The 15,252-nt window shown below is 33.3% G+C and overlaps 1 protein-coding gene across 3 annotated transcripts in view; it reads right to left on the bottom strand.

Annotated features, from left to right (window-relative positions):
* Positions 1–15,252, bottom strand: part of LOC143710998 (MIF4G domain-containing protein B) — a 1,123,636-nt gene that overhangs the window by 32,780 nt on the left and 1,075,604 nt on the right. The gene's annotated exons all lie outside the window — the stretch shown is intronic.

Genomic DNA, 15,252 nt, shown 5'->3' with positions numbered 1-15,252 from the left:
TGGAGCCACAAAAATAAAAAATGTACAACTATTCACTGAACCAAGCATTTCAGTTTAAATAAAATGGTGAAAGTTTATCTGTTCTTTAAAAGAATATAAAATAAAACCTCACACAAAAAGTTTAAATAAAATGGAGTCACAAAAATATTCCAAACAGTTAAAAATGTATTAGAGAGTTGAAGAAAAAAACATACAGCTTATGTAAAACCTCACACAAAAAGTTTAAATAAAATGGAGTCACAAAAATATTCCAAACAGTTAAAAATGTATTAGAGAGTTGAAGAAAAAACATACAGCTTATGTAAAACCTCACACAAAAAGTTTAAATAAAATGGAGCCACAAAAGTATTGCAAACAATCCAATGTATGAATGATCTGACTCTGTCTCAAAAACATAGGGAGCACGCGCGTCTGTGTGTGTGTGTGTGTGTGTGTGTGTGTGTGTGAGTCAAAGCAGGAATTTCCCCCCCTCCGCATTGCTGAGGACCTTGAAAGTTTATCTCACACAGAAGTTGAAAAAGCATTATGTTCATTTAAATGAAATGATTATAAAATTTACATTTAGTCATTCACAAATATTTGACACTGACTCAAGTTGAAAAACCATGCTGTTCAATTAAAAGTATATAAATTAAACAAAAATAAAATCATCTTACTGTTTCACCATGGTTGAAAAAAACCCACAAGTGTTTCCCCTGAAGTCTTTTCTCTCTGTCACACCAGTGTGTGGCTGGCCTGGTATCTGTTTTTGTGACACGTTCCTGAGCCCATTGAAAAGCATTGTGTTCCTTTAGAAGTGTATAAATTAAAATATATCATATATAAAATAAATAGTTTACTAATTGTTGTTCATTTAAAATCTTACTAAATTACTGAAGTTGAAAATCATGCCGTTCATTAAAAAATCTTACTAAATTAATGAAGTTGAAAAGCATTCTGTTCATTTAAAATAAATATTTTACAAATTTACTGTAGCAATTATGTTAGATTTAGATAAAAATAAAATCATCTTACATTTTCACCAGGGTTGAAGTAGCTCCTATCACATAGATGTCCATATTGACCATTTAAAGTTGAAAAGAACCCCAGAGTATTTCTCTCTTTCTCTCTCTCTCACACCAGCGTTTGACAGCCAGAGGGCTGTGTTCAGTGATCAGAATGAGACTGTGAATCTTTGCTAAATTTATTTCATGGTGTATAAGCATTAAAAGTTTGAAATAGTTTCAAACTTATTCAATGAATTCATAAAAAACAATTATGCTATATCGATGGTCTCTGGGGAAAACTTGACTATATATTTTTTTATTTATCAGGGTACATGTAAAGAACTTTGAAATTTGCGGCTCTCACAAGTTATCTCACACATTGTGTGAAATGTTTAATAATTCCTCAAGTAGTATCTGTGAGAAAATCCCCACATAGGCCTATCTGTAGTGAGAGAGCAACAATGAAGACTTTTAGAATCTGTGATGCCTCAGGCTGAGCCCCATTGATAGCCTGCTTATAAGCTCCTTCCGATCACCAGCACATCTTCAGAGAAATACGTTACTTTACAATAATGTTAGCTTCAGGATATAGGGTGACAGAGCAGATGAGCCTCTGTGCATCACGTAATGTTAGTCTGCTAACGCCTTTCCAGAGCCAAAGTTTTGTTCGTACTAAATTTATTTCAAAGCATAATCGTAAAAGTTTAAATATGATCTTTTAAAAATGAAAAGATTGTTTAAATGAAATCTTTACATCTTTACAATCTTTTTTTTTTTAACAGTGACCCAAAGTATAATTGTTATTAATATAACCATAATGATTTTTGTACTGTAACAGCATATTCTACCCCGTACACCTAAACACGACCATCACAGAAAACTGCATTTTTACATTGTTTTTTACATACTGTTTTGCACTCTCACACACTTAGTTGGTTCCATAAACTCAAATAAAGTATATAACTCAATGTATAATGACAAAATGTATTCAAACAATTTAACCTTAGTTTTAGCTAAATAATATATATAAAAATTATATATATATACAAATATAAAATATAAAAACTCCTTACATTTTCATAGAACTGAAGAAGTAGTAGAAACTAACAATAAAAAAACAAATAGTTTAAGATGTCATAAACAAAAACCCTCCCAGATCCTTCAGGGATAAACTACAGGGTGAGATGAAGCTTCACACCCTCACAGAGACGAGAGGAGTGACAGGCCAGATGAGCCTCTGGGGTCACAATGCCCCAGCATATGCAAAGTTAGTCTGCTTTCCACTGTTTTATTCATATTAAACTTGTTTAATTAAAAGCATAATCTTAAAATTTTAAATGAGATCTTTTCAAATTAAAAGACCGTTTAAATCAAATCTGTAAAGTTTTATTAAAATCGTATCTTCTATTTATCTTCTACTTCTGTATGATATAAATGAATTTCATAAATTTAACCTAAGGTATTATTTTTTTTACTAAACATCGTTTGTTCAAAAAATAAAATACATTTTTTTATAAATCAAGAATTGTGCTTTGGCGTCTTAGATCTTATTTCAAACAGTATTTTTGTCCATGCGACATGAAACATGTTGTCACAATGTTTTTGTTGTTTTAAAAGAAATCCCAGGACTCTACATTGCTCTTATTTAGATTAAATTTTATCATTTAGAAAATCACCACACATGTTCAGAGACGCGATGTGCCTCTGTGGTCCATGAGTAATAAGTAAAGTTTGTCTTGAGCGAATATATAATTTTACTCGTCTTAATTCAAAGCATGATCTTACTTTTTCTACGGTAGCTATGATCTATTGTACGTATAAGATCATTTTTACTTTTCTTGTATCTCCCAAACTATCCTTATTCATTGTGGAAACACACAGGGTGAACCCCTTTACTGAGAGTATACTATCGGTTATCTACTCAAAATATATGTAGAATTTTAAAATGTTAGCCTTTGTTGATGCGACAGGCCACATGAACAGACTTTGGAGAGAGCTGATGATACTATAGCGGGAAGCATGCCCCTTTGACCTCCTCCATTTTTGTAGGCTTTTTGTTAAATACCCTATAGCTTAGTCCTTAATGGTACGCTGTGTAGAAATTTCCCCATCTAGCGGTGATATTGTATTTTGCATTCAAACGCATAGTGCTCTCTAGCGCTTCGCTTTTTCAAATGCGTATTGCAACTACGGTAAGCGCTATGTGCCAAGAAGCTACGCCCTGTCGTCCAATTGCACTTCATCGAGTTTAACTATACACGTTTTACCGTTATGTTGCCTATATAATGAATTACACAACCACGGAATGAAAAAGCTTGTAATTTAGACCATAACACTGACTTAACTGTCGAGGAGAAAGCAGGACTTCGGTGTCCCTTTCAAAGTCTTTTCTCCTTCATTAGCTCTATCCACCTGGGAAAAGCCACCCCCATATTTACCCTCGTTTTAAATTTGCCGGTCGCGTTTCCTTTTAGATTAAATTTTTAAGCTTTATCATGGCTACGAGGATTGCATTATGAAGTGCCGTGCAATCTTTCAAGCGCCTCTCACTGACCGCTTCAGTGGTTTCAGTCAGCCGGCTCTGAACGAAAAGGTTGGCTAGTTGAGCTAGGCTAGTGCTTTTTGTCCCTCTCTGCTATTATAGTTTTTCAAGATGGCGGAACGACATGGAGGCCTCCATGGACTTACCCGTACCATGTAAATAAAGATAAGAAATTCTTTGCTTACGAGGATAAGTCAGTTCGTTGGCAAAGGTAATTTTACACCAACGAGAAAATATTTATGAATAAAGACATTGATTTTAGCTAATACAATACTTTATAAAAAAACTACCATAAGTTTAATTTCAGATGTGTAAATTACGAAACTCAATTTTGTAACCGAGTGAATCTACGCATGAGAGATCTTCATAAGTCATAACTTCAAACCAAAAGATTAAAAACCAAAGATTAAGCTAAATGACACTAGGTTCCAGCGTACCTAAAAAGTTAAAAAGTTAAAATCATGCATACGTGTTGTGTTCTGACACAAGGCCATTAGCTGATTCTTTTTGTTTTATAAATTTACTTTACTGATTTCTGCAAATATCAGCCTGATAATATGTACTTAATACACGATGAAAACAAGATAATCATGCTACCAATTACGTCTGACACAATGTTTTTAAGAAAAGTAGAGTTTTAAAATGCAACTAAACCAGATGATTTTTCTTTTGACAAACCTACAGAAATGCATGTCGATTACTAAGTTTCAGGCATAGTGCAAACATGCAATGTTCGAGAAAGTGTAATCTTTGCGAGGTCTCACCCACAAACGCAAAACTTTGTGTTGGGAAAATATTATGGAAGTAATTTTCAAACCGTAATTATATTACATTTATATTTTATTACTATTATGGTTTCATGTTGATTTAAAGTATTTGTTATTAATTAATACCTTTATTTTTATCTAACAATTCAATATCCAGCTCAAAATTTTGTTCAAAAATTGATCTCTGATCCCAAATAATTAGATAATGTAATGCTCACAAGCCACAGATATTCTCCTGCATAGTATGTGTGTAAATAGTAGTGCTTAAATCTTTGGCTGTATTTTGTCACCCTCATGCTGATCCATGCATAGCTTTTTACTAAAAGAAAATATTATGGAAGTCATTATCAAACTTGAATTAAACCATATTTTATTTATTAATATTAGGCTTTCGTGCTGATTTAAAGTTTTTTATTTGTTATTAACTAATACCTTTTTTTTTTTTTTTTACATCCACCACAAATTTTTTTTCAAAAATTGTTCTCTGACCCCAAATAAACAGATAATGGAATCTTCACAAGCTACAGTTAGATATTATTCTGCTTAGTATGTGTGTAAATAGTTGTGCTTAAATGTTTCGATGTATTTTTACACGCCAACACATTCTGTCACACCGTAGTGATGTAAAGTTCCACACTCTTGTAAAGACTATGGTCTAACTTTAAAACATAATCTTTATACATGAATTCAAAAGACCAAATCACTAAGAAAAGTACCGTTTAAAATAATAAATACACAAAAGTTCACAAATGATGGTTTTATTACTATTACTATTCAGATAGCAGACGACACTGGTTCACATTTTGAATGTGTGTCTGTTTTAGGTGAAGACTTTTCTTTGAGAGCCGTCGACATTCATTGTTTATAGGAATAAATGACCATTGATAATTTAAGTGTTTGTACTCTGAAGTATTTCTGTTTGAGAATGTTTGACTAAATTGCAACTTTCCCTCTATCTACGATGTGGAATCACACAAAGTATTAACGCAAAAAGTATGTGCATGCTGTTTTACACGTTACAACAGAATCACATATGACTATTGCACTGAGAGAGGCGTATTCATTAAGACTGTTAAACAAATCGGTTTAAACCTGCAGATAACATTGCACAAAGTAAATTCTAGTGATCAACTTTCTAAAAAGCAAATACAACATGAGCCATACAGAAAAGCCACTTGTGATCAGTTTTGTATGTTTGTAATTGACATCATGTTTCTTTTTGTACAGTTTGCAAAAACTATAGTCTCCGAGCGTGGTCAAACATATAGGAATTTATGAAAAACATGAACAGATATTTCTACATGAGATATTTATTTTAGAACATCTTTCAGCTATGTCTACGAAACATCGACATGAAAGATGAGTATTGCTGTTTTTCTGTTACCTATAAAACTATTATACTTCAAACTCGTCTAGCTATTGCCCATTTCACAGCACAGTCGGTTATTTTTTCTACGTGGCTAAACAACGGTTAAGCTAATGAATTACCGTTGAAAGGCGGGATGATTCATTTTTTATTCCGTCTACACCGATACTTTGACACAAGAGTTTTAGTCAGGGGGTCTTTTAGGCCTGATCCAGAAAACAGACATTGTGTTTTATGTCTTAATAATCGTTCTTCTTTTTATGAAAAGTAAGCAGTTTTTGGCCTCATCATCAAAAATGTTTAAACATATTGTAAATATCAATTGTTATATAAATTATATGTGAAACACGCTCAGTCGCATTAGAGTCGGATTCTTGTTTATATTGAAGTTTGTTATTGAACCGCTAGTGTTCTTAAATTGTTTACCACGGTTTCATTTTTAACAACACAATCGTAACACTTTTCGTATTTTGTACGATGTTTTCTTTACACTCTCACCCCATGGATATCGGTTTCCTACAGTTAGCTGTAATGTTGGTGAACTCTAGGCCTTCTCTTTTTCATATACGACAGTATTTGCATGAATTGGCTTGATTTAATAAAATGATGGTTTAAACCACATTATATTATTATACCATTTTTAAATTGCGCTTAAATGTATATTTTATATTTTAACCCTTTATGCAAATATAGAATAGGCCTACCGCACAAGGATCTCTGAAATATTTTTTTCGTGTAAAACATCTATGTAGATCTATGTTTTTAAAAATACAAAGACATCTTTCTACCAGCGACCCTCAAAATCTGGGCATACAACAACACACAGTGCATCCGTGTAGCTACGATGATTGATCAGAAAATTACTTTTGTCGCTTTGTTTGAAGAAACACTTTAATCAGCTGGTGCTTGATAACTATTAAACAACCCTCAATTCGGTAATGATGCGATATTGATATCGCGTTTTAATTTCAACTCAATGCGCTAAAGGTCTATAACTGAACTTTAACGTCTTAATATTTGGTAAAAGTTAACTTAAAGCCTTACTTTCTAAACGCTTTTTACGGAACTTGTTGCGAACATTCACTCAGCCATATGTTTAAAAAATATATATATTGGTGTAATTAATAGAATTCTCTCTGGCGGTATATGCATAACTTCTCCATGACTTATGATTCAATGAGGCTTTAATCCTACGTAACAGTTTACGATGTCATGACGATGACACCCCTATACAACTCCTCCTACGGGCGGGTGAGCACTATCAGTTGTCCTGATAAACTCTACACAGAGCCCAGCCTCAGTTATCGCACGCAAGCCGGTTTCTCCTAACTGTTTGTGTGTGTGTGTGATGGTAACGCTGCTAAACCTGGTTTCGACGCTACAGACGGTTGCTTCAAATGGATTCAAAATCGTAAAAACGCTGACTGTTGGGTCTACTGCTACATCTCATTAATCAGAAGTTGAAGGAACATTTGGAAGGAACCGTGGTAAACATTTGGTTGGCCTGCTAAAGCTTGCTTCGACATTCCTGTTTGTTTGAACCTACCGCAAACTAGTCTTCTACGACTCATCATAGCATTTGTCCTAAACAGGTGCGGGTTAAAATCACAGCCTGAGACTATTCAAGGAACACTCGGGGCTATTCTGCGCGAATTAAAAGACGAGCCATTCATCGGTACTAAACTACAAGAAATCAGAGACGAGCTTTTGGACAAATCCAGCAAGGAGATCGTCTCCGACGTCGTCGACCTCTGGCGAGGTTTATCAATCGTGAATGGAGAGTGACCAAACCCCCACCAGCATGGCTGCTGCCTTTAGCCGAAAGAGTTACATGGAATTCATGTTTAAAGGACATTACAGAACCCAGCTGATTTCATTAATGGAAAGAGTCATCGAGTATTCAAGTGAATCGGATGATGATGATGATGATGATGATGATGATGACGACGTTAATGTTGAAACCAAGCGTGTAAGAAATCTCAAGAAACATATGAGATTGATAAGAGGTACGCCTGATTCTTGGGGTGAATTATCAAACATATGTGTCAACGGTATTGAGCCGCCGTCTGTACTTGTAAAAGATGCTCTGGTTATGATGCTTGAATGCAGCTGTGAGTTAGAAATCCCCGATGTACTCTGTATGTGTACGTATGTGGCCGATGTATGTAAGCTAATGATACCAAAACTAAAAGACAATGACGAGGATGACACGTCCAGAGTTATCGAAATGTTTGTCAATTACATCATAGATCGTAACATGATGGATTGCAGAAATTTCATCTACTGGTTAGACTATCAATGATGTTATTGTTACCCCTTTTTTCACTAGCCTCTAATGTCATTATATCATTTAGAGTTTTGTACGACCATTATTTATTTTATTAATTCTTTTATTATATTACTTATAACATGTAGTCATTATCTATCCTGTTTTTACTGATTGTAATATTAGATGTGTCATTTTAATAAAAAGGTTGAACCACTATGCATGTGTGTGTGTGTTATTTCTTTTACAGAGGTCGAAACGAGAACATGTCGGAGCTTTTGAAAAAGCTTATTATAGACCGTCTAACCCTGAGTCTTTAGGCGGTTAAAAACGTTTAAAAGACGCAGTCTTAAAGGATAATGGAGTTCGACTAAGTGATAAGAGGTTTCGGATCGGTTGTCTTCAGGAATTCTATTAATTACACCAATATATATATTTTTTAAACATATGGCTGAGTGAATGTTCGCAACAAGTTCCGTAAAAAGCGTTTAGAAAGTAAGGCTTTAAGTTAACTTTTACCAAATATTAAGACGTTAAAGTTCAGTTATAGACCTTTAGCGCATTGAGTTGAAATTAAAACGCGATATCAATATCGCATCATTACCGAATTGAGGGTTGTTTAATAGTTATCAAGCACCAGCTGATTAAAGTGTTTCTTCAAACAAAGCGACAAAAGTAATTTTCTGATCAATCATCGTAGCTACACGGATGCACTGTGTGTTGTTGTATGCCCAGATTTTGAGGGTCGCTGGTAGAAAGATGTCTTTGTATTTTTAAAAACATAGATCTACATAGATGTTTTACACGAAAAAAATATTTCAGAGATCCTTGTGCGGTAGGCCTATTCTATATTTGCATAAAGGGTTAAAATATAAAATATACATTTAAGCGCAATTTAAAAATGGTATAATAATATAATGTGGTTTAAACCATCATTTTATTAAATCAAGCCAATTCATGCAAATACTGTCGTATATGAAAAAGAGAAGGCCTAGAGTTCACCAACATTACAGCTAACTGTAGGAAACCGATATCCATGGGGTGAGAGTGTAAAGAAAACATCGTACAAAATACGAAAAGTGTTACGATTGTGTTGTTAAAAATGAAACCGTAGTAAACAATTTAAGAACACTAGCGGTTCAATAACAAACTTCAATATAAACAAGAATCCGACTCTAATGCGACTGAGCGTGTTTCACATATAATTTATATAACAATTGATATTTACAATATGTTTAAACATTTTTGATGATGAGGCCAAAAACTGCTTACTTTTCATAAAAAGAAGAACGATTATTAAGACATAAAACACAATGTCTGTTTTCTGGATCAGGCCTAAAAGACCCCCTGACTAAAACTCTTGTGTCAAAGTATCGGTGTAGACGGAATAAAAAATGAATCATCCCGCCTTTCAACGGTAATTCATTAGCTTAACCGTTGTTTAGCCACGTAGAAAAAATAACCGACTGTGCTGTGAAATGGGCAATAGCTAGACGAGTTTGAAGTATAATAGTTTTATAGGTAACAGAAAAACAGCAATACTCATCTTTCATGTCGATGTTTCGTAGACATAGCTGAAAGATGTTCTAAAATAAATATCTCATGTAGAAATATCTGTTCATGTTTTTCATAAATTCCTATATGTTTGACCACGCTCGGAGACTATAGTTTTTGCAAACTGTACAAAAAGAAACATGATGTCAATTACAAACATACAAAACTGATCACAAGTGGCTTTTCTGTATGGCTCATGTTGTATTTGCTTTTTAGAAAGTTGATCACTAGAATTTACTTTGTGCAATGTTATCTGCAGGTTTAAACCGATTTGTTTAACAGTCTTAATGAATACGCCTCTCTCAGTGCAATAGTCATATGTGATTCTGTTGTAACGTGTAAAACAGCATGCACATACTTTTTGCGTTAATACTTTGTGTGATTCCACATCGTAGATAGAGGGAAAGTTGCAATTTAGTCAAACATTCTCAAACAGAAATACTTCAGAGTACAAACACTTAAATTATCAATGGTCATTTATTCCTATAAACAATGAATGTCGACGGCTCTCAAAGAAAAGTCTTCACCTAAAACAGACACACATTCAAAATGTGAACCAGTGTCGTCTGCTATCTGAATAGTAATAGTAATAAAACCATCATTTGTGAACTTTTGTGTATTTATTATTTTAAACGGTACTTTTCTTAGTGATTTGGTCTTTTGAATTCATGTATAAAGATTATGTTTTAAAGTTAGACCATAGTCTTTACAAGAGTGTGGAACTTTACATCACTACGGTGTGACAGAATGTGTTGGCGTGTAAAAATACATCGAAACATTTAAGCACAACTATTTACACACATACTAAGCAGAATAATATCTAACTGTAGCTTGTGAAGATTCCATTATCTGTTTATTTGGGGTCAGAGAACAATTTTTGAAAAAAAATTTGTGGTGGATGTAAAAAAAAAAAAAAAAGGTATTAGTTAATAACAAATAAAAAACTTTAAATCAGCACGAAAGCCTAATATTAATAAATAAAATATGGTTTAATTCAAGTTTGATAATGACTTCCATAATATTTTCTTTTAGTAAAAAGCTATGCATGGATCAGCATGAGGGTGACAAAATACAGCCAAAGATTTAAGCACTACTATTTACACACATACTATGCAGGAGAATATCTGTGGCTTGTGAGCATTACATTATCTAATTATTTGGGATCAGAGATCAATTTTTGAACAAAATTTTGAGCTGGATATTGAATTGTTAGATAAAAATAAAGGTATTAATTAATAACAAATACTTTAAATCAACATGAAACCATAATAGTAATAAAATATAAATGTAATATAATTACGGTTTGAAAATTACTTCCATAATATTTTCCCAACACAAAGTTTTGCGTTTGTGGGTGAGACCTCGCAAAGATTACACTTTCTCGAACATTGCATGTTTGCACTATGCCTGAAACTTAGTAATCGACATGCATTTCTGTAGGTTTGTCAAAAGAAAAATCATCTGGTTTAGTTGCATTTTAAAACTCTACTTTTCTTAAAAACATTGTGTCAGACGTAATTGGTAGCATGATTATCTTGTTTTCATCGTGTATTAAGTACATATTATCAGGCTGATATTTGCAGAAATCAGTAAAGTAAATTTATAAAACAAAAAGAATCAGCTAATGGCCTTGTGTCAGAACACAACACGTATGCATGATTTTAACTTTTTAACTTTTTAGGTACGCTGGAACCTAGTGTCATTTAGCTTAATCTTTGGTTTTTAATCTTTTGGTTTGAAGTTATGACTTATGAAGATCTCTCATGCGTAGATTCACTCGGTTACAAAATTGAGTTTCGTAATTTACACATCTGAAATTAAACTTATGGTAGTTTTTTTATAAAGTATTGTATTAGCTAAAATCAATGTCTTTATTCATAAATATTTTCTCGTTGGTGTAAAATTACCTTTGCCAACGAACTGACTTATCCTCGTAAGCAAAGAATTTCTTATCTTTATTTACATGGTACGGGTAAGTCCATGGAGGCCTCCATGTCGTTCCGCCATCTTGAAAAACTATAATAGCAGAGAGGGACAAAAAGCACTAGCCTAGCTCAACTAGCCAACCTTTTCGTTCAGAGCCGGCTGACTGAAACCACTGAAGCGGTCAGTGAGAGGCGCTTGAAAGATTGCACGGCACTTCATAATGCAATCCTCGTAGCCATGATAAAGCTTAAAAATTTAATCTAAAAGGAAACGCGACCGGCAAATTTAAAACGAGGGTAAATATGGGGGTGGCTTTTCCCAGGTGGATAGAGCTAATGAAGGAGAAAAGACTTTGAAAGGGACACCGAAGTCCTGCTTTCTCCTCGACAGTTAAGTCAGTGTTATGGTCTAAATTACAAGCTTTTTCATTCCGTGGTTGTGTAATTCATTATATAGGCAACATAACGGTAAAACGTGTATAGTTAAACTCGATGAAGTGCAATTGGACGACAGGGCGTAGCTTCTTGGCACATAGCGCTTACCGTAGTTGCAATACGCATTTGAAAAAGCGAAGCGCTAGAGAGCACTATGCGTTTGAATGCAAAATACAATATCACCGCTAGATGGGGAAATTTCTACACAGCGTACCATTAAGGACTAAGCTATAGGGTATTTAACAAAAAGCCTACAAAAATGGAGGAGGTCAAAGGGGCATGCTTCCCGCTATAGTATCATCAGCTCTCTCCAAAGTCTGTTCATGTGGCCTGTCGCATCAACAAAGGCTAACATTTTAAAATTCTACATATATTTTGAGTAGATAACCGATAGTATACTCTCAGTAAAGGGGTTCACCCTGTGTGTTTCCACAATGAATAAGGATAGTTTGGGAGATACAAGAAAAGTAAAAATGATCTTATACGTACAATAGATCATAGCTACCGTAGAAAAAGTAAGATCATGCTTTGAATTAAGACGAGTAAAATTATATATTCGCTCAAGACAAACTTTACTTATTACTCATGGACCACAGAGGCACATCGCGTCTCTGAACATGTGTGGTGATTTTCTAAATGATAAAATTTAATCTAAATAAGAGCAATGTAGAGTCCTGGGATTTCTTTTAAAACAACAAAAACATTGTGACAACATGTTTCATGTCGCATGGACAAAAATACTGTTTGAAATAAGATCTAAGACGCCAAAGCACAATTCTTGATTTATAAAAAAATGTATTTTATTTTTTGAACAAACGATGTTTAGTAAAAAAAATAATACCTTAGGTTAAATTTATGAAATTCATTTATATCATACAGAAGTAGAAGATAAATAGAAGATACGATTTTAATAAAACTTTACAGATTTGATTTAAACGGTCTTTTAATTTGAAAAGATCTCATTTAAAATTTTAAGATTATGCTTTTAATTAAACAAGTTTAATATGAATAAAACAGTGGAAAGCAGACTAACTTTGCATATGCTGGGGCATTGTGACCCCAGAGGCTCATCTGGCCTGTCACTCCTCTCGTCTCTGTGAGGGTGTGAAGCTTCATCTCACCCTGTAGTTTATCCCTGAAGGATCTGGGAGGGTTTTTGTTTATGACATCTTAAACTATTTGTTTTTTTATTGTTAGTTTCTACTACTTCTTCAGTTCTATGAAAATGTAAGGAGTTTTTATATTTTATATTTGTATATATATATAATTTTTATATATATTATTTAGCTAAAACTAAGGTTAAATTGTTTGAATACATTTTGTCATTATACATTGAGTTATATACTTTATTTGAGTTTATGGAACCAACTAAGTGTGTGAGAGTGCAAAACAGTATGTAAAAAACAATGTAAAAATGCAGTTTTCTGTGATGGTCGTGTTTAGGTGTACGGGGTAGAATATGCTGTTACAGTACAAAAATCATTATGGTTATATTAATAACAATTATACTTTGGGTCACTGTTAAAAAAAAAAAGATTGTAAAGATGTAAAGATTTCATTTAAACAATCTTTTCATTTTTAAAAGATCATATTTAAACTTTTACGATTATGCTTTGAAATAAATTTAGTACGAACAAAACTTTGGCTCTGGAAAGGCGTTAGCAGACTAACATTACGTGATGCACAGAGGCTCATCTGCTCTGTCACCCTATATCCTGAAGCTAACATTATTGTAAAGTAACGTATTTCTCTGAAGATGTGCTGGTGATCGGAAGGAGCTTATAAGCAGGCTATCAATGGGGCTCAGCCTGAGGCATCACAGATTCTAAAAGTCTTCATTGTTGCTCTCTCACTACAGATAGGCCTATGTGGGGATTTTCTCACAGATACTACTTGAGGAATTATTAAACATTTCACACAATGTGTGAGATAACTTGTGAGAGCCGCAAATTTCAAAGTTCTTTACATGTACCCTGATAAATAAAAAAATATATAGTCAAGTTTTCCCCAGAGACCATCGATATAGCATAATTGTTTTTTATGAATTCATTGAATAAGTTTGAAACTATTTCAAACTTTTAATGCTTATACACCATGAAATAAATTTAGCAAACATTCACAGTCTCATTCTGATCACTGAACACAGCCCTCTGGCTGTCAAACGCTGGTGTGAGAGAGAGAGAAAGAGAGAAATACTCTGGGGTTCTTTTCAACTTTAAATGGTCAATATGGACATCTATGTGATAGGAGCTACTTCAACCCTGGTGAAAATGTAAGATGATTTTATTTTTATCTAAATCTAACATAATTGCTACAGTAAATTTGTAAAATATTTATTTTAAATGAACAGAATGCTTTTCAACTTCATTAATTTAGTAAGATTTTTTAATGAACGGCATGATTTTCAACTTCAGTAATTTAGTAAGATTTTAAATGAACAACAATTAGTAAACTATTTATTTTATATATGATATATTTTAATTTATACACTTCTAAAGGAACACAATGCTTTTCAATGGGCTCAGGAACGTGTCACAAAAACAGATACCAGGCCAGCCACACACTGGTGTGACAGAGAGAAAAGACTTCAGGGGAAACACTTGTGGGTTTTTTTCAACCATGGTGAAACAGTAAGATGATTTTATTTTTGTTTAATTTATATACTTTTAATTGAACAGCATGGTTTTTCAACTTGAGTCAGTGTCAAATATTTGTGAATGACTAAATGTAAATTTTATAATCATTTCATTTAAATGAACATAATGCTTTTTCAACTTCTGTGTGAGATAAACTTTCAAGGTCCTCAGCAATGCGGAGGGGGGGAAATTCCTGCTTTGACTCACACACACACACACACACACACACACACACACAGACGCGCGTGCTCCCTATGTTTTTGAGACAGAGTCAGATCATTCATACATTGGATTGTTTGCAATACTTTTGTGGCTCCATTTTATTTAAACTTTTTGTGTGAGGTTTTACATAAGCTGTATGTTTTTTCTTCAACTCTCTAATACATTTTTAACTGTTTGGAATATTTTTGTGACTCCATTTTATTTAAACTTTTTGTGTGAGGTTTTACATAAGCTGTATGTTTTTTTCTTCAACTCTCTAATACATTTTTAACTGTTTGGAATATTTTTGTGACTCCATTTTATTTAAACTTTTTGTGTGAGGTTTTATTTTATATTCTTTTAAAGAACAGATAAACTTTCACCATTTTATTTAAACTGAAATGCTTGGTTCAGTGAATAGTTGTACATTTTTTATTTTTGTGGCTCCATTTTATTTAAACTGAAATGCTTGGTTCAGTGAATAGTTGTACATTTATTTCAACTTTTTGTGTGAGATTTTATTTTATATTCTTTTTTACAGAACAGATAAACTTTCACCATTTTATTTAAATGA

This window comes from Siphateles boraxobius, unplaced genomic scaffold (assembly GCF_051911475.1).
Source record: "Siphateles boraxobius isolate OS27281-9 unplaced genomic scaffold, OSU_SipBor_1 49, whole genome shotgun sequence".
In the NCBI taxonomy this organism is placed as follows: domain Eukaryota; kingdom Metazoa; phylum Chordata; class Actinopteri; order Cypriniformes; family Leuciscidae; genus Siphateles; species Siphateles boraxobius.
Note: the sequence above shows the minus strand (reverse complement) of the source record. Positions and strands in the feature narration are given on the sequence as shown.